At 36.9% G+C, this 20,506-nt stretch overlaps 1 pseudogene; it reads left to right on the top strand.

Moving 5' to 3' along the window:
• Positions 1 to 11,300, top strand: part of LOC103009885 (ubiquitin-conjugating enzyme E2 E1-like) — a 37,141-nt pseudogene extending 25,841 nt beyond the window's left edge.
• The last annotated feature ends 9,206 nt before the right edge of the window (positions 11,301 to 20,506 follow it).

Below are 20,506 nucleotides of genomic sequence, written 5' to 3'. Positions count from 1 at the left end.
TAATAGCTATTCTAACAGGTGTGAGGTGATATCTCATTGTGGTTTTGATTTGCATTTCCATGATGATTAGTGATGTTGAGCATCTTTTCATGTGCCTGTTGGTCTTGTTTGGAAAAATATCTATTCAGATCCTTGACCCATTTTTTAATCAGGTTTTTGTTGTTGTTGTTGCTCTTGTTGAGTTGTATAAGTTCTTTATATATTTTGGATATTAATCCCTTATCAGATATATGATTTGCAAATATTTTCTCCCATTCAGTATGTTGCTTTTTCGTTTTGATGATGGCATCCTTCACTGTGCAGAAGCTTTTTAGTTTGAGGTAGCCTCATTTGTTTATTTTTGCTTTTGTTTCCCTTGCCTGTGGAGCCAGATCCATAAAATATCACTAAGACTGATACCAATGAAGTTATTGCCTATGTTTTCTTTTAGGAATTTTATGGTTTTGGGTCTTACATTCAAGTCATTGATCTATTTTGAGTTAACTTTGGTGTATGGTGTATGATAGTGGTCTAGTGTCATTTTTTGCATGTGGCTGTCCAGTTTTCCTAACACGTTTAATTGAAGAGACTATTCTTTCTCTATTGTATGTTCTTTGCTCCTTTGTTGTAAATAAATTGTCCATATATGTGTGGACTTATTTCTGTGCTCTCTATTCTGTTCCATTGATCTGTGTGTCTGTTTTGAGCCAATACCATACTGTTCTGATTACTATAGCTTTGTAGTATAGTTTAAAATCAGGATGTATGATACCTAGCTTTGTTCTTCTTTCTAGAGATTGTTTTGGCTATATGAAGTCATTTGTGGTTCCATATAGATTTTAGAATTATTCATTCTAGTTCTGTGAAATATACCTTTTAAATTTTGATAGGAATTACATTGAATTTGTAGATTGATTTGCATAGTATAGGCATTTTAACAATATGAATTCTTCCAATCCATGAATATGAAATTTCTTTCCATTTATTTGTGTCTTCTTCAGTTTCTTTCATCAGTGTCCTCTCGTTTCAGTGCGCAAGTCTTTTACCTCCTTGGTTAAATTTATTCCTAAGTATTTTATTCTTTTTGATGCAATTGTAAATGGGATTGTTTTCTTAATTTCTCTTTCTGATAGTTTATTATTAGTGTATAGAAACACCATGGATTTCTTTATATTGACTTTGTTTTTTTTTTTTTAAACATCTTTATTGGAGTACAGTTGCTTTACAATGGTGTGCCAGTCTCTGCTCCACAACAAAGTGAATCAGTCACACATATACATACGTTCCCACATCTTATACGTTCCCACATCTTATATTGACTTTGTATCCTGTGACATTACTGAATTCATTTATTAATTCTAACAATATTTTATGGTGTCTTCAGGGTTTTCTGTATATAGCATCATGTCATCTGCAAATAGTGGACCCCAGACCAATTAAATCACGATCTCTGCGGTGGTAATCAGATCTTAATAGTTTTTAAAGTTCCCAAGGTTCTTCTAATGAGCAGTCATTATTGACAACCACTTCTAAGGTGTCTTCCAGGTCAAAAATGACTATGATTCTAACTTAAATGAATAAGAAACAAATTTGTCATAAAGACTCTATTGTCTACTCTTCCATGCATGGGTTTATTCCTCCAGAAATAGTCATTTCTTTACTAAGGTGTATACTTATCTTTGGAGCATCTGTTGGGACACATGTTGTGCAGCTTGTAGCAAAACAGCATGGTGTGTGCTGAAATATTGCTTTGGATTTTATAGATTATCTTATAAATTAGTTTCGCTGATATGTTATTTGATTTTTGGTGAGTAGTGTGGATGTCTTTCTTTGCAATCCAGGGGGTTGCTATCACTTTTTTTTTTTTTAAACTCGTGAATTCTACTAATTGATTTTTAAAATTAAAAAAAAAATTGTATAACCATTTAAAGTTTTTTTATTTTTAAAAATATTTATTTATTTATTGGCTGTGTTGGGTCTTAGATGCGGCACGTGGGATCGTTTGTTGTGGTGTGCAGGCTCTTTGTTGCGGTGCGTGGGCTTCTCTCTAGTTGTGGCATGCAGGCTCCAGAGCGTGTGGGCTCTGTGGTGCAGCATGCAGGCTCTCTAGTTGTGGCATGCAGGCTCAGTAGTTGTGACATGTGGCCTTAGTCGCCCCGCGGTATGTGGTTCCCTGACCAGGGATCAAACCCATGTCTCCTGCATTGGAAGGTGAATTCTTAACCACTGGACCACCAGGGAAGTCCCTGTAACCATTTTTTAAATTGAAGTATAGTTAATTTAAACGTGTTAGTTTCAGGTGTACAACAAAGTGATTCAATTATACATATATATGTATACATTATATACGTATGTATATTCTTTTTCAGATTCTTTTCTGTTATAGGTTATTACAAGATACTGAACATATCTTGTATATATTGAACATATCCCATACTATATAGTAGGTCCTTGTTGTCTATCTATTTTACATATGGTAGTGTGTATATGTTAATCCCAGACTCCTAATTTATCTCCCCCACCCCCTTTCCCCTATGGTAAGTTTGTTTTCTATGTCTGTGAGTCTATTTCTGTTTTGTAAATAAGTTCATTTGTATCAGTTTTTTAGACTCCACATATAAGTGATATCATATAATATTTGTCTTTCTCTGCCTGAGTTACTTTACTTTATATGATAATCTCTAGGTCCATCCATGTTGCTGCAAATGGGCTATCACTTTTAAAGGGTGATAAATCTCCTTAAAACCCCAGCTCTCCCATTTACAAGTTCTATGACCTTGGACTCATTTCCTCACTTCTCTGTGCCACAGGTTTCTCTGTAATGGGGATAATTATAAAACTTATTTCATAGGGTTTTGAGAATCATACTGGTAAAGTTATTTTACATAATTAGCACTCAAAAATGACCACTAATAATCTAGTATCTGAATACATATTTTAAAATGTATTTGAATATATTTCAAAATGTTATTATATATAAAGATATGTAAATATTATTTTACTATATTAAAATGGATAAGTTTAAAATACATAACAAATATATATGTTAATATGTTAAAATGTTTAACATGTGTTTAGATTTTTCTGTGTATTTCTAAAAGCAGTTTATTTCCTTAAGTGTTATATAATACTTATAAAACATATTTATGTAATTTCCAAATAATAATCTCTGTAGCTCCTGGAAAAGTAGGGCTGTGTCTGATATTCTTTTGCATCTCCCTTAGTTTCCAGCGCTCTGAGAACCACTCAGAGTCACTCTTTCATATGCAGAAATCTTTAGGTACACGTCTTCCATTATTTCCACACATTCTCTCCACCTTGCTACATTCTTCAGTGGCGTAAACATATTCCCTCTCCTCCCACAATGAAAAGAAATATGCATATTGAGCAATTCCAACACCCAACAGCAAAAATTACTAGTCAGTGTTGAAAACAAAAACAAGTTTTGTTTTTGTGTGTGTGGTTGTTGTTGTGTGCCTGTTGCTTTTTGGTGTGTGTGTGCTTTTGTGTGTGTGTGTGTTTCTTTTCTTCCAATAAGTTTGTCCTCTGTTTCATTTCTTCCATCAATTTCCAGCATTCTATCTCCAGACTATATATTTCAAGGACCCTACCCCCAGCAATTTCCCACTGTCCTTCATTCATTCTCAAGGGCAGTGGGGATGGTGCCAGTCAGGGGCTAGTGACAGGATAGTGTTATCTACTGTGTTGGAGGAGCTAAGAACTGATTACGATTCTCCAAGGCAGAGAAAGACATGGGCATCCAGTCTTGAAAACAGTTTGTTGTTGGTTGCTATGGCAGAAGAGAGGTGAACTAGCTTGAAGAAGGCCAAAGAAATTACCCAAAGCTTCCACATATAAGCGATATCATATCATATTTGTCTTTCTCTGTCTGACAAATGAACTTATCTACAAAACAGAATTAGAGTTACAGATCTAGAAAGCAAACTCACGGCTACCAGGGGGTAAGCGGGGGGAGGGATGAATTGGAAGATTGGATTGCCATATACACACGGCTATATAGATATAGATAACTATAGAATAGATAACTAATAAGGACCTACTGTATAGCACAGGGAACTCTGCTCCATCCTCTGTAATGGCCTATATGGGAAAAGAATCTAAAAAAGAGTGGATAGATGTATAGGTATAACTGATTCACTTTGCTGGGCACCTGAAACTAACACAACCTTGTAGATCAACTACACTCCAATAAAAATTAAAAGAAAAATAAAAACATGAAATTACCCGAAGCTCAGGTGCCTTTCTAAGACACACCAACCTTCATTCACTCACAAATTCAGCTACCAGGTGATAAGAAGGCAAAAATGGATGTCATCTCCGGTTCTGACTTCAAGGAACTCACAGCCGATGGGGGCCTTGGGGGATGGACAGAGGATTAAAATACAGTGTTAACAACTGACCTCAGCCTGGGGGAATGAGTAAAGAATTTGGAAGGGAAATGATGCCTGAAAGATTAACATAAATCAGGCCAGTTAAGGGAGCGGTAAGGAGAAAGGTGGCTGTGTGGTAAAGGAAAGAGGCTAGAAAATGCAGGAAACACAGGCAGTGGGGTGTTGCTGGAGCATAAACTATGACGCTCGCTTCTCTCTTGCTTTGCTGTCAACAGGTCAGACTGGCAAGTAGGGTGACCAACCGTCCTGGTCTCCGGCAAGGTGAGACTTTCAAGTAGGGTGACCATCCTTCCTGGTCTGCGGCAAGGTGAGACTTTCACGGTTAAAATGGGACAGTCTCGGCACATCAAGAACATCAAGCTCTCTATCTTTGTGTGGGTATCTGCCAGCTGAATCATCTGCCTGTTTTTTCTTTTGTTTGTTTGTTTGTTTGGTTGGTTTTGTTTTCTAAGTAACAGAAGAATATGTTAAAGATGGGATATGGAGGAGAAAGAAAGGGGAGGTATGATTTTTGTGGCTTGGAAGAAGACATCCTTCATGAAGGATATGGTTATGCTATGGAGGACTGCTTTCCAGCTAAGGACAAAGGCAGGGACCACGGAGAAGAGTCTGTGCCCTGCACTTGTGAGAATGAAGGGCAGTGGGAGATTGCTGGGGTAGAGTCCTTGAAATGCATAGTCTGGAGATAGAATGCTGGAAACTGATGGAAGAAATGGAACAGAGGATAAACTTATTGGAATTTCTTTAAAAATGTGTGGTTTCTGTCATCAGTTCATTCACCATGATATAGACAGTTATCAATAGTTACAATTACATTCATCAAGATCTAAAATTTCTACCATTTTTAGATATTTATCAGCCACAATGAGGGTCATTGAAAGTGATGTTAGATAATTTCCTCTAAAAGTTGTGTTCTATTAATCCATACAAATATCAGTGTCTACAGCATGCTTTTTGTTAATCTTGGGGCCAGATAGCAATTAAACACACAGGACCTAAGAACATTTTATAATATAGTACTTCATGTAATTCTGTAAGACACTGAACACATTTACCTCTTTTCTTTTTGGCCTTTAAATCAGAACAGTGCTGTGCAATAGAAGTATAATGTGAGTCATATGTGTCACTTAAAATTTTCTAGTCATCAAATTAAAAAGTAAAAAGAAGCCAATGAAATTAACCTTGACACATTTTATCCAACATATCCAAAATATCATAATTTCAAAACGTTATCAATATAAAAATTATTAATGAGATACATTACATTCCTTGGCTTTGGACTAAGTCTTCAAAATTTTGTGTGTATTTTTCACTTACAGCACATCTTTCATCAGGCATATTTTATCTATATGTAGATATCATAAAACTTACAGTTGAAAAAGTAAATTCATATACCCAACTTGTCATAAACATACCTAAAAGTTTTCCAATGACTGAATTGAGTGTCAGTTTTAAATTTGAAGTCAATTGAATTAATTAAAATGAAATGAAATTTAAAAAAAAACCCTCATTCCTCAGTCACATTAGCCACATTTCAAGGGCTTATTAACCACATATGGTTAGTGGCTGAAGATTAGAAAACAGAGAAGTAGAATATATTTAGTAAATGAATTTGAAAGCGGGCACATTTTATTACTCTCCTTTGTCATGCTTTTTTTTTTCTTTTTAGCTGTTTACAACTATAAAAGCCAAAAGACTCTCTCCATCTTTTTTTGTAGGCATTAGTTCCAAATACGTCCTGTAGATGGCAGCACTTTCTTCCTGAAACTGTAAGAGGGAGGAGTTGCTAGGACTTGTCACTCAGATTCTGGCGTTTTTCATAGAGTTAATTCTTTGGAAAATTTTTTGGTGGCATAGCTTAGAATCTTTTCAGTTCTATTGTCATTCTATATAGATGGCTGCTGATTATGAAAACAGTCTCAGCCTCTAATCTAGAAAATTGCACATTCCTCAATTTGGGGTAAAAGAAAAGCAGCTCTAAGGTGAGAGAAGAAAGAGATGCAATTAAAGGACTCTTATCAAAACGCTTTCATTTGCTCAAATCCATATTTTGGAAATGGTGATTCCAAGGGCTGCTTAATAAAACTTTTCTAAGCAGATGAGAGGTAGATTTTGTTTTAAAGACTGTGGCAATGTTAATCTGTTTTTTTCATTTTCCAGGCAACTTTGTAAGTGAATTTTTTAGAATGCATACAGAGTTTCATATTTCTTTTCTAAGACATCCACATCCATTATTAAAACAACTGACCAAATAACATGTAGCTAAAGTTATATATACGTGTTTAAAGTTCATGGATTAACATTTTAGCATCCCTCCCCTCCCCTTCATTTTGTGTTTGTGATAAGAGAACATGAGATAGGAGTACCAGCAATAGGCATTGGAGGGATTCAAGTTGGGTTTCTAAGGACCGATGTGCATTTTTTTTTTTAAACATCTTTATTGGAGTATAATTGCTTTATAATGGTGTGTTAGTTTCTGCTTTATAACAAAGTGAATCAGCTATACGTATACATATATCCCCATATCCCTTCCCTCTTACATCTCCCTCCCACCCTCCCTATCCCACCCCTCTAGGTGGTCACAAAGCACGAGCTTATCTCCTTGTGCTATGAGGCTGCATCCCACTAGCTATCTATTTTACATTCGGTAGTGTATATATGTTAATGCCACTCTCTCACTTCGTCCCAGCTTGCCCTTCCCCCTCCCCGTGTCCTTAAGTCCATTCTCTACATCTGCGTCCTTATTCCTGTCTTGCCCCTAGGTTCTTTAGAACCATTTTTTAGATTCCATATACATATGTGTTAGCATACGGTATTTGTTTTTCTCTTTCTGACTTACTTCACTCTGTATGACAGTCCTTAGGTCCATCCACCTCACTACACATAACTCAATTTCGTTTCTTTTTATGGCTGAATAATATTCCATGTATATATGTGCCACATCTTCTTTGTCCATTCATCTGTCGATGGACATTTAGGTTTGTTCCATGTCCTGGCTATTGTAAATAGAGCTGCAGTGAACATTGTGGTACATGCCCCTTTTTGAGTTATGGTTTTCTCAGGGTATATGCCCAGTAGTGGGACTGCTGGGTCGTATGGTAGTTCTATTTTTAGTTTTTTAAGGAACCTCCATACAGTTCTCCATAGTGGCTGTATCAATTTACATTCCCACCAACAGTGCAAGAGGGTTCCCTTTTCTCCACACCCTCTCCAGCATTTATTGTTTGTAGATTTTTAGATGATGGCCATTCTGACCGGTGTGAGGTGATACCTCATGGTAGTTTTGATTTGCATTTCTCTAGTGGTTAGTGATGTTGAGCATCCTTTCATGTGTTTGTTGGCAACCTGTATATCTTCTTTGGAGAAATGTCTATTTAGGTCTTCTGCCCATTTTTGGATTGGGTTGTTTGTTTTTTTGATACTGAGCTGCATGAGCTGCCTGTATATTTTGGAGATTAATCCTTTGTCAGTTGCTTCATTTGCAAATATTTTCTCCCATTTTCAGGGTTGTCTTTTTGTCTTGTTTATGGTTTCCTTTGCTATGCAAAAGGTTTTAAGTTTCATTAGGTCCCATTTGTTTATTTTTGTTTTTATTTCCATTTCCCTAGGAGCTGGGTCAAAAAGGATCTTGCTGTGATGTATGTCATAGGGTGTTCTGCCTATGTTTTCCTCTAAGAGTTTTATAGTGTCTTGCCTTATATTTAGGTGTTTAATCCGTTTTGAGTTTATTTTTGTGTATGGTGTTAGGGAGTGTTCTAATTTCATTCTTTTACATGTAGCTGTCCAGTTTTCCCAGCACCACTTATTGAAGAGGCTGTCTTTTCTCCATTGTATATTCTTGCCTCCTTTATCAAAGATAAGGTGACCATATGTGTGTGGGTTTATCTCTGGGCTTTCTATCCTGTTTCATTGATCTGTATTTCTGTTTTTGTGCCAGTACCCAATGTGCATTTTTGTAGCTCATGAGAACCCCCTGCTACAAAACCCCATCAAATTGTGGTGTGTTTTCTTGATACTCTGCGAGTGGCATTTTAAAATCACAGCCTCTCTTTTCTGTAATTATCACTCAGTCTGTCTCCCAAATAGAATCTCAAGGTGCTGGTTGAATTCTAATCATGATTTTGCTTGTTTTAGTTTTATAGGTAGAATATTCATAGTGTAACTAGTATAATAAGTCTAATACCAATGCTTTTGACTCAGAATGTTTACAGTTTTCTTAATGTACTCTTTACTTCTTAAATTCTAGGATAGTCTGTGAAATGGTAGAGGAGAAGGTTTGAGGAGAGAAAGAGACAATTTTATTTAGGACAGGTACACGTCAGAAGCTGTACAAGATTCTTTTGCATGTGTTTGCTTTTATTAACTCTTCTAATCTGAATAGCAATTTTTTTATAGCTAAAGAAACTAGACTTGGAGAAGTACTATACCTGTCATTTAGCAAATTTCTAGGTATATTTCAGAAAACCTACCCCAAATATTTTCGTTTCTTATCTTTTTAGCAGAGACCACATATAAGGACTTTCTATATGAAGACATCTGAGGAATTAAAGCATGGTGTCATTTCTATAATTTCTTGCCCCATATATTTCTGGTTGTCTTTCTACTATTGCATTTCTTCTATTCTGTCTGCTTCCTTAACAGTTTTTTTTTTGTTTGTTTGTTTTGTTTTCTTTTTCAAAATGTAATATTTACCCAAAGTTCAGCACTTGGCTTCTTTTTCTTTCTCCTTCTTCAATTATCACGTCTGATCCCATGGCTTCAACTATCTTCCCATGTATGTTAATTTCCAAATTTGTGACTTAATTCTTTCTGTTAGTCTGAACAGGATAATTGCTGAACAAATAACATCATAAATCTCAGTGGCTTATTTCTCTCTCACACACAAATTCTAATGCAAATACTCCCCACCTGCTTTCCCGATGGCTCCCCACCAAGTGGTGACTCAGGAATCAGCTCCATCCAACTTACCCTATTTTATGTCTTGGAGCCCTTTAGCAGTCTGGTGATGCCTATGGGCCTCCTCTAAGAATAGTGTTTGTAAATGTGGAAAAGAAAAAAAAAGAACTAGTAACCAAAATTCAAAGTTAATGACAAAATAATGACAGGTAAATATATTTCAAGATATCTGCATCAAGTGTAATGTGATATGAAATATCTGTGATTTCTATGGGAGACAAAGGCACATTTTGCTAACACTGTTGTAACCACTGACCACATTCATAAATACAGGGAATGCTAAGGTCCAGTTAAAATTCATGAAAATACATTTCCCCCATCCAGGCTCACAGGACTCCCTGAATGGCTTAGATTTAAGGTTTTAGTGGCTCCACAATGACCAAAGACTTCTTGGAGTCCTTTCCTAGATCTTATGCATGCAATCGACTGACAAAGACCTTGTAGGATAATATGAGACATTTGGGGGCCAAACCAGGAAGGGACATACACCACCTGCAGTCAGAGTTTATGGGCTAGAACAAGTTGTATTGTCCCTCTGAGGAAGAGGGCTAGGAACTGTATTTCAGCTGTGTGTGCAGGAAGGAGGTAAGACGTGGAGAGCATGGAGCAGTATTTGTTTCAAGCAAGAATTATCAACGGATGCTAAAACTAAGAAGGAAAAATATGATGAGAAACAGGATATTCTTTATAGCTTTGTAGTACTGCCACACAAGATACTTTTTAATTGGGAAGGGACAATATTAACTTTACGGAGAGGAAGAGATCGAGTCAGACACCACCTTATCCAAGTGATCAAAGGTGATGTCATCAGTAATGAGGCAAACTGGCATGGGTGACGCACAAAGCAGACGCACAAATGCAGACGCACAAATGACGCACAACATCATTTCTGTGATGTTCCTGCCCAAAATGCATAACCTGAATCTAGACAAAGGAAACATCAGAAAAACCCAGGACGGTCTCCAGGCCACTTGAGAGAAAATTCACAGCCCTCGCCCCCTGGGCCCAGCGTCCTGGATCAGGAGGGGGCCGGGCTTCCTGGGGTCCCCCCGAGGGCTGCTCGCGCCCGTCTCCCTGGGGGAGGGGAGCCCGCGTGGGTGGGACCGGGCCGGTGTGGGAGGGGCGGGGAGGGGGGGAGGAGGAGCAGGGTGTACCCCCGTGTGTGGCTGGGGGGAGAAGCCACTGCCTGTTTAATAGTTGCTGTTGCTGCCCTTCGACTTCTCTCCCAGCGACAGAGAGACACGAGTGGCCAGGCCCAGCTGCAGCAAAGCAGCCAGACACAAAGAGAGGGGCTGTTTGCCGGATGGGTGGGTGGGTGGGGGGGGGGGTCGCTCTGCGGATGAAAATTCGAGGGCCAGCCCCAGCTCCTCCTCATCTTCGTCCTCCAACCAGCAAACCGAGAAACAAACACCCCCAAGAAGAAGGAGAGTAAGGTCAGCACGAGCAAAAACTCCAAACCCCTCTCCACGAGCGCCAAGAGGATTCAGAAGGAGCTGGCGGACATCACTTTAGACCCTCCACCCAACTGCAGTGCTGGTCCCAAAGGCGATAACATCTATAAATGGAGATCAACCATCCTAGGGCCTCCAGGGTCCGTGTATGAGGGTGGTGTATTCTTCCTTGATATCACTTTTACACCAGAATATCCCTTCAAGCCTCCGAAGGTTGCATTTCGGACAAGAATCTATCCCTTGTAGTATTAAGTCAAGGAGTTATTTGCTTGGATATATTGAAGGATAACTGGAGCCCAGCACTAACAATATCTAAAGTCCTTCTTTGTATCTGCTCACTTCTTACAGACCGTAATCCTGCCGACCCCTTGGTGGGAAGTATTGCCACTCAGTATATGACCAACAGAGCAGAACATGACAGAATGGCCAGACAGTGGACCAAGGGGTACGCTACATAAATTGGGTTTTCACAATTCTTTACATTATTTGTCTGTCACAGAGAGAGCTGCTTATGATTTTGATGGGGTAGAGGAGGGTGGGAGTTGGTAAAGAGTAGGGTATTTCTATAACAGATATTATTCAGTCTTATTTCCTAAGATTTTGTTGTAACTTAAGGTATCTTGCTACAGTAGACAGAATTGGTAATAGCAACGTTTAAAACTGTCATTAGTTCTGCAATATTAGCTGAAATGCAGCACAGAGAAGAATAGATATTTGGGTTCAGTTGCTTGTAGTCTGTAATTTGAAACAGCTTAATTTGTACAGGTTACACACATGGCCATTTATGTCAAGTCCTTCCAAGACTATACAGATTTTTGTTTTAAAAAATTGGAATTTGTTTTCCCTTCTTGGAAGGGAACATTGATATTTAACAGCTTTTAGAGACTGTCATCTCATATATATAAAATGGACACATGGCTATACGACACCATATAGGAAATGAGTAGTTATGTATTTTATTTTATATGCCAATCTACTTTCTTATGAAAAGATAGAGGTTTGCTTCAGGACTTGTGAAAACCTGTAGTAAAATACCTTAAGCTGTTAAATGTAAGGCGTGGAATACGAGTTGTTCAGTGGGTTGGTTCTGTGTTGAGGACTACTTAAATCTGCATTTGTTACTGTACTAATAAACAATATTAAAACAAAACAAAACAAAAAAAGAAAAACCCAGATTGAGAGATAGTCTACAAAGTAGCTGGCTGGAACTCTTCAAAATTGTCAAGATCATGAACTGTTCCAGATTAAAAGAGGCTAAAGAGACATGACAACTAATGCAAGTGTGAATTTGCATTGGATATTGAATCAGAAAGTGGGCATTTGTAAAACAATTGGTAAAATCTGAATAAGGTCTATAGGTTAGACAACACTATTGTATCTGTATGAACTTACTGATTTTGATCCGAGTACTGTGGTTAAGTAAAATAAAATAACCTGTTTTGAGGACGTACATCCTGATGTTGGCAACTTACTCTCAAATGTCACAGGAAAAAAGAATAAATAGGTAGATAGATAAGTAGATAGATAGAATGAGAGTGAGAATGATAGAATGAAAAAGTAAGTGTGATAAATTGTTAACATTTGGGGAATCTAGGTAAAACATATGTGGGAATATTTTGTACTATTTTTTCAAAATTTCATTTAAAATCTGAAATTATTTCAAAATAAAAATATTGTTAAGCCTCTTTTTTTTAAAATAGATCTTTATTGGAGTATAATTGCTTCACGATACTGTGTTAGTTTCTGTTGCACAACAAAGAGAATCAGCCATATGCATACACATGTCCCCACATCCCCTCCCTCTTGAGCCTCCCTCCCACCCTCCCTATCCCACCCCTCTAGGTCATTACAAAGCACCAAGCTGATCTCCCTGTGCTATGCCGCTGCTTCCCACCAGTCAACTATTTTACATTTGGTAGTGTATATATGTCAATGCTACTCTCACTTTGCCCCAGCTTCACCGTCCCACCCCATGTCCTCAAGTCCATTTTCTATGTCTACCTCTTTATTACTGCCCTGCAACTAGGTTCATCAGTACCATTTTTTTTTTAAGATTCCATATGTATGCGTTAGCGTACGGTATTTGTTTTCTCTTTCTGACTTACTTCACGCTGTATGACAGACTCTACGTCCATCCGTCTCACTACACATAACTCAATTTCATTTCTTTTTATGGCTGAGTAATATTCCATTGTATATATGTGCCACATCTTCTTTCTCCATTCATCTGTCGATGGACATTTTGGTTGGCCCCATGTCCTGGCTATTGTAAATAGTGCTGCAATGAACATTGTGGTACATGTCTCTTTTTGAATTATGGTTTTCTCAGGGTATGTGCCCAGTAGTGGGATTGCTGGGTCATATGGTATTCTATTTTTAGTTTTTTAAGCAACCTCCATACTGTTTTCCACAGTGGTTGTACCAATTTACATTCCCACCAACAGTGCAGGAGGGTTCCCTTTTCACCACACCCTTTCCAGCATTTATTGTTTCTAGATTTTTGGATAATGGCCATTCTGACCAGTGTGAGGTGTTATGTCATTGTAGTTTTGATTTGCATTTCTCTAATAGTTAGTGATGTTGAACATCTTTTCATGTGCATCTTGTCCATCTGTATGTCTTCCTTGGTGAAATATCTATTTAGGTCTTCCACCCATTTTTAAACTGGATTATTTGTTTTTCTGATATTGAGATCCATGAGCTATTTGTATATTTTGGAGAGTAATCCTTTGTCTGTTGTTTCATTTGCAAATATTTTCTTCCATTTTAAGAGTTGTCTTTTTGTCTTGTTTATGGTTTCCTTTGCTGTGCAAAAGCTTTTAAGTTTAATTAAGCCCCATTTGTTTATTTTTGTTTTTATTTCTGTTTCTCTAGTAGGTGGGTCAAAAAAGATCTTGCTGTGATTTATGTCATAGAGTGTTTTTCCTATGTTTTCCTCTAAGAGTTTTATAGTGTCCGGTCTTACATTTAGGTCTTTAATCCATTCTGAGTTTATTTTTGTGTATGGTGTTAAGGAGTGTTCTAATTTCATTCTTTTACATGTAGCTGTCCTCTTTTCCCAGCACCACTTATTGAAGAGGCTGTCTTTTCTCCCTTGTATGTTCTTGCCTCCTTTGTCATAAATTAGGTGCCTATATGTGCATGGGTTTATCTCTGGGCATTCTATCCTGTACCATTGATCTATATTTCTGTTTTTGTGCCAGTACCATACTGTCTTGATTACTATAGCTTTGTAGTATAGTTTGAAGTTGGGGCACCTGATTCCTACAACTCCGTTTTTCTTTCTCAAGATTGCTTTGGCTATTCAGGGTCTTTTGTGTTTCCATACGAGTTGTAAAATTTTTTGTTCTAATTCTGTGAAGAATGCCATTGGTAGTTTGATAGGGATTGTATTGAATCTGTAGATTGCTTTGGGTAGTATAGTAATTTTCACAATATTGATTCTTCCAATCCAAGAACATGGTATATTTCTCCATCTGTTTATGTCATCTTTGGTTTCTTTCATCAGTGTTTTATAGTTTTCTGAGTACAAGTCTTTGGCTTCCTTAGGCAGGTTTATTCCTAGGTATTTTATTCCTTTTGTTGCAATGGTAAATGGGAGTGTTTCTTAATTTCTCTTTCTGATTTTTCGTTGTTGGTGTATAGGAATGCCAGAGATTTCTGTGCATTAATTTTGTATCCTGCAACCTTACCAAATTCATTGATTAGTTCTAGTAGTTTTCTGGTGGCATCTTTAGGATTTTCTATGTATACTATCATGTCATTGGCAAGCAGTGACAGTTTTACTTCTTCTTTTCCAATTTGTATTCCTTTTATTTCTGTGGCTAGGACTTCCAAAACTATGTTGAATAAGAGTGGCGAGAGTGGACATCCTTGTCTTGTTCCTGATCTTAGTGGATATGCTTTCAGTTTTTCACCATTGAGAATGATGCTTGTTGTGGGTTTGTCATATATAGCCTTTATTATGTTGAGGTATGTTCACTCTATGCCTATTTTCTGGAGAGTTTTTAATCATAAATGGGTGTTGAATTTTGTCAAAAGCTTTTTCTGCTTCTACTGAGATGATCATATGGTTTTTATTCCTTAATTTGTTAATGTGGTGTATCACATTGATTGATTTCCGTATATTGAAGCATCTTGCATTCTTGGGATAAACCCCACTTCATCATGGTGTATGATCTTTTTAATGTGCTGTTGGATTCTGTTTGCTAGTATTTTGTTGAGGATTTTTTCATCTATATTCATGAGTGATATTGGTCTGTAATTTTCTTTTTTTGTGATATCTTTTTCTGGTTTTGGTATCAGGGTGATGGTGGCCTTGTAGAATGAGTTTGAGAGTGTTCCTTCCTCTGCAATTTTTTGGAAGAGTTCGAGAAAGATCAGTGTTAGCTCTTCTCTAAATGTTTGACAGAATTCACCTGTGAAGCCATCTGGTCCTGGACTTTTGTTAGCTGGAAGATTTTTAATCGCAGTTTAAATTTCATTACTTGTGATACATCTGTTTATATTTTCTAATTCTTCCTGGTTCAGTTTTGGGAAATTGTACCTTTCCAAGAATTTGTCCATTTCTTCGTGGGTGTCCATTTTATTGGCATATAGTTGTTTGTAGTAGTCTCTTATAATCCTTTGTATTTCTGCAGTGTCAATTGTGATTTCTCCTTTTTCATTTCTAATTTTTTTGATTTGCATCCCCTCTCTTTTTTTCTTGATGAGTCTGGCTAAGGGTTTATCAATTTTCTTTATCTTTTCAAAGAACCAGCTTTTAGTTTTATTTATTTTTGCTATTGTTTTCTTCATTTCTATTTCATTTATTTCTGCTGTGATCTTTATGATTTCTTTCCTTCTACTGATTTTGGGTTTTCTTTGTTCTTCTTTCTCTAGTTGTTTTAAGTGTAGGGTTAGATTGTTTATTTGAGATTTTTCTTGTTTCTTGAGGTGAGCTTGTATTGCTATAAACTTCCCTCTTAGAACTGCTTTTGCTGTGTCCTATAGGTTTTGGGTCGACGTGTTTTTGTTGTCATTTGTTTCTATGTATTTTTTTATTTCTTCTTTGATTTCTTCAGTGATCTCTTGGTTATTTAGTAGTACACTGTTTAGCCTCCATGTATTTGTGTTTTTTACAGTTTTTTTCCCTGTAATTGATTTCCAATCTCATAGCATTGTGGTCAGAAAAGATGCTTGTTACAATTTAAATTTTCTTAAAGTTTTTGAGACTTGATTTGTGACCCAAGATGTGATCTATCCTGGAGAATGTTCCATGTGCACTTGAGAAGAAAGTGTATTCTGCCACTTTTGGGTGGAATGTTCTATAAATATCAATTAGATCTATCTGGTCTATTGTGTCATTTAAAGCTTGTGTTTCCTTATTTATTTTCTGTTTGGATGATCTGTCCATTGGTGTAAGTGGGGTGTTAAAGTCCCCTACTATTATTGTGTTACTGTCAATTTCTCCTTTCATGGTTGTTAGCATTTGCCTTCTGTATTGAGGTGCTCCTATCTTGGGTGCATAAATATTTATAATTTTATATCTTCTTCTTGGATTGATCCTTATCTCTTGTAACAATCTTTATTTTAAAGTCTATTTTATCTGATACGAGTATTGCTACTCCAGCTTTCTTTTGATTTCCACTTGCATGGAATATGTTTCTCCATCCCTTCACTTTCAGTCGGTATGTGTCCCTAGGTCTGAAGTGGGTCTCTTGTAAATGGCATATATATGGGTCTTGTTTTTGTATCCATTCAGTCAGTCTGTGTCTTTTGGTTGGAGCATTTAATCCATTTACACTTAAGGTAATTATCGATATGTATGTTCCTATTACCATTTTCTTAATTGTTTTGGGTTTGTTTTTGTGGGTCTTTTTCTTCTCTTGTGTTTCCCGCTTAGAGAAGTTCCTTTAGCATTTGTTGTAAAGCTGGTTTGGTGGTGCTGAATTCTCTTAACTTTTGCTTTTCTGTAAAGGTTTTAATTTCTCCGTCGAATCTGAATGAGATCCTTGCTTGGCAGAATAATCTTGGTTGTAGGTTTTTCCCTTTCATCGTTTTAAGTATGTCCTGCCACTCCCTTCTGGCTTGCAGAGTTTCTGCTGAAAGATCAGCTGTTAACTTTATGGGGATTCCCGTGTATGTTATTTGTTGCTTTTCCCTTGCTGCTTTTAATATTTTTTCTTTGAATTTAATTTTTGTTAGTTTGATTAATATGTGTCTTGGTGTGTTTTTCCTAGAGTTTATCCTGTATGGGACTCCCTGTGCTTCCTGGAGTTGGGTGACTATTTCCTTTCCCATGTTAGAGAAGTTTTCAACTATAATCTCTTCAAATATTTTCTCATACCCTTTCTTTTTCTCTTCTTTATCTGGGACCCCTCTAATTCGAATGTTGGTGTGTTTAGTGTAGTCCCAGAAGTCTCTGAGGTTGTCTTCAATTCTTTTCATTTTTTTCTTTTTTCTGCTCCTCAGCAGTTATTTCCACCATTTTGTCTTCCAGCTCACTTATTTGTTCTTCTACCTCAGTTATTCTGTTATTGATTCCTTCTAGTGTATTTTTCATTTCAGTTATTATGTTGTTCATCTCTGTTTGTTTGTTCTTTAGTTCTTCTAAATCTTTGTTAAACATTTCTTGTATTTTCTCAATCCATGCCTCCATGCTATTTCCGAGATTCTGGATCATCTTTACTATCATTACTCTGAATTCTTTTTCAGGTAGATTGCCTATTTCCTCATCACTTATTTGGTCTTGTAAGTTTTTACCTTGCTCCTTCATCTGTGACATATTTTTTTGCCGTCTCATTTTTTTAAAAAATTTTTTATGAGTGGGATTGTGTTCCTGTTTTATTAGTTGTTTGGCCTGAGGCTTCCAACACTGGGGTTTGTAGGCTGCTGGGTAGAGCTGGGTCTTGGTGCTGAGATAAGTAACTCTGTGAGACCTCACTCCGATGAATATTCCCTGGGGTCTGAGTTTCTCTGTCAGTCCAGTGGTTCGGACTCGGAGCTCCCACCACAGGAGCTTCGGCCCGACCCTGGTCTCATGAACCAAGATCCCGCAAGCCACTGGTTCACTTTGGGGTTCCTCCCATCTCCTTGGGCATCAGCGTCTTTCACCAGCGGCCGGCAGGTGCCCTAGCTGTAGGGAGATGCTAACTCCGTGTCTTCCCACACTGCCATCTTGACTCCGCCCCCGCCTGACTCTTATAAAACCAAGGAGGATGGTCCAAACTTTTGTTTGCCTTGTGCTTTTCTATTTATCAAAGAACCTTAGGTAGTGACAAGCTGGGTTGGTCACTGGTATTCTAGTTAACATCAGAGTATAAGTCTAGGAGATTCTGAGCTATGTGGAAAGAACATAGTTCTCCATATTTTGATCCATTTTTCCTAAGAAGAGTACGTTAGTGCGCTTTAATGTATGGATACAACTATTAACTTGCATCCCAATCCTGCAGATTCTGGAACATTTTATTATCTTGTTATCCTCTTTTGGGTAGATTTGAATGTCTGAATTGTCAATAGTTTTGCCAAGACTTCATTGGAAAATCTGGTCTTTCAAGTTTATTTGCACAAGGCATCTCTCCAAGCATGGCTGCTTGAACCCCAGAAGAAAAGATCTGATCAAATTTGTTTATTAACGAAAGCTTATAGTATTGAATGGCAGCCTCTGGGAATCTAAGGAAATATTTACTTTCATTTCTTACTGAAGAGCAACCATTATAGTCATTTTACACCCTTTAGAAGTGATGATTTACTATTAAATGTATTCTGATCTTCAGTATCCCTGGTCTTGACTCTGACTGCATGTGTGTGTCCACTGTATTTACACACACACACACACACACACACACAAACACACACACCAGTGAGGTTATGGCAATGAGGAAGTTAAAGATCCTATAATTTAAAATTATCATTTTGATGTCTTCAGATGCTAGATTTGTTGAAACCTGTCTGATTGTCATTTGCCTTAGAAATCAGGTACTGTACACTGGTAGGAAAAGAGACATCCCAAACCAAAAAACCCTCATATATTTGTCAGGGCTCCACAGCAAATAAAATCAGTTGAAGCTACCCCAACCTTACTGAGGTTAGATCTTTGTATAAATAATCTGTCTATTCAAAACATGTCTTAAAATAAATACCAGTGAAAGGTTTTGGGCTCATCTCTCAGGTGCAATGCTGAACACTGTTTTAGTATACTTTTTCTCAGTTGTTGCTATTTCTAGAGGACTTAAAAGATGTAAATTTCTATTGGTGATGAATGATTGAAATCTATAGCCCACTGGGGATCCCTTTGATGAGAGCCAACTATGTTTCCAAGCTAAAGTATGATCAGCTAGTTACTAGCAACTTTAAGTTTCCAGAAAATGGTTTGACTCCCAAATTGTTTAAAATCTATTTGTAATAGTAGATCACATATAAATAAAAGAAGTTTAGCTATAAACAGCACAAAAGAATAAAGAATTTAAACCCCTGCAAAATCCCACCATGTTAATCATGATCTATTTTAATTTTTTTTTTTTTTTTTTTTTGGTGTGGATTCCACTCTGGTCTGTTCATATGCATTTATGTTTTATTTTAAAATAGAAGACATATGATTTGCATTATGCTCTTTGACTTACAATGGTATTAAGAAACCTTTCCAATGTTTCTACAGTGTTAATAATTACTTGCTATATATGCATAATAGCTTATTATAACATTCCACCCCAGAATTTTTTCAACTATTTTATTATTTTTAGAATTTGAAAAATTTCCTCCAATTTAAAATATAATAACTGCTCCTCCCAAAAGCATCTACATAATTTTCCCTTCTACTGAACTATTTTCTGAGGACAAATTCCCAGGAATAAGGTTGCTATATCTAAGAATATACATGGATACATTAGATAGATATAGATGTGTATGTGTGTGTGCACACACACGTGTGTATACTCTTACCATTTATTATTTCCAAAATGTCTTTACCAGTTTACAGTGGTGTACACACACTGTATAAATGGATATATACCATTTTTACTATAAGCTTTCCAAATTTGGTATTAGACCCAATTTTTGCCAAACCTAATTATGGAGGGCAATGCAGGGCTGCGGGGAGTAGTTGGATTTTGAAGTTAGACGGTTGCAGGATCTGGTCCTGGTTCCTAGGGATTCCATGATATTAAGTCAAGTTGTTTAACCTCTATAAGTTTAGTTTTCTTTTCTAAAACATGGTTAATGGTATTTACTTCATAGAGTTTTTTTGGGTATCAAATGAAATAGTTTATAAGGTACATAAACAAGAACTGGTTGAATAAATATTTGTTGAATAAGGAAAAAAATGAATACATGTTCATTCTTTCAATATCTACTTTCTCTACTACTCTTACAGGGATAGTTTTCTCAGTATAAATAAAAAGCAAGATCAAGTTTATCTTTAAATGGTAAATCCTTCCCTCAGTAACATTAAAGACTGATTAGTATTTTGAGCATTCCTCCAAAAACCTGTATCAGTTCTTTTCTCAAAAAACTATCTTTTATAAGGGAAATATCAGTTAGGAGGTATTTTAGCAGAAAATTCAAACTGGTTTACACAATTAGAAAATTTATCTCACATAACAGATTCCACATGAGTGGTGGAATCCACAGTTGGTTGGGTCACTGGCTTAATCGTGTCATCAAAGTCTCAGGTCCTTTACAACTTCTGCTCTGTCATTTCCCATCCGTCCACTTCACCCTGAGACTGGG

This window comes from Balaenoptera acutorostrata, chromosome 14 (assembly GCF_949987535.1).
Source record: "Balaenoptera acutorostrata chromosome 14, mBalAcu1.1, whole genome shotgun sequence".
NCBI lineage: Eukaryota > Metazoa > Chordata > Mammalia > Artiodactyla > Balaenopteridae > Balaenoptera > Balaenoptera acutorostrata.
Note: the sequence above shows the minus strand (reverse complement) of the source record. Positions and strands in the feature narration are given on the sequence as shown.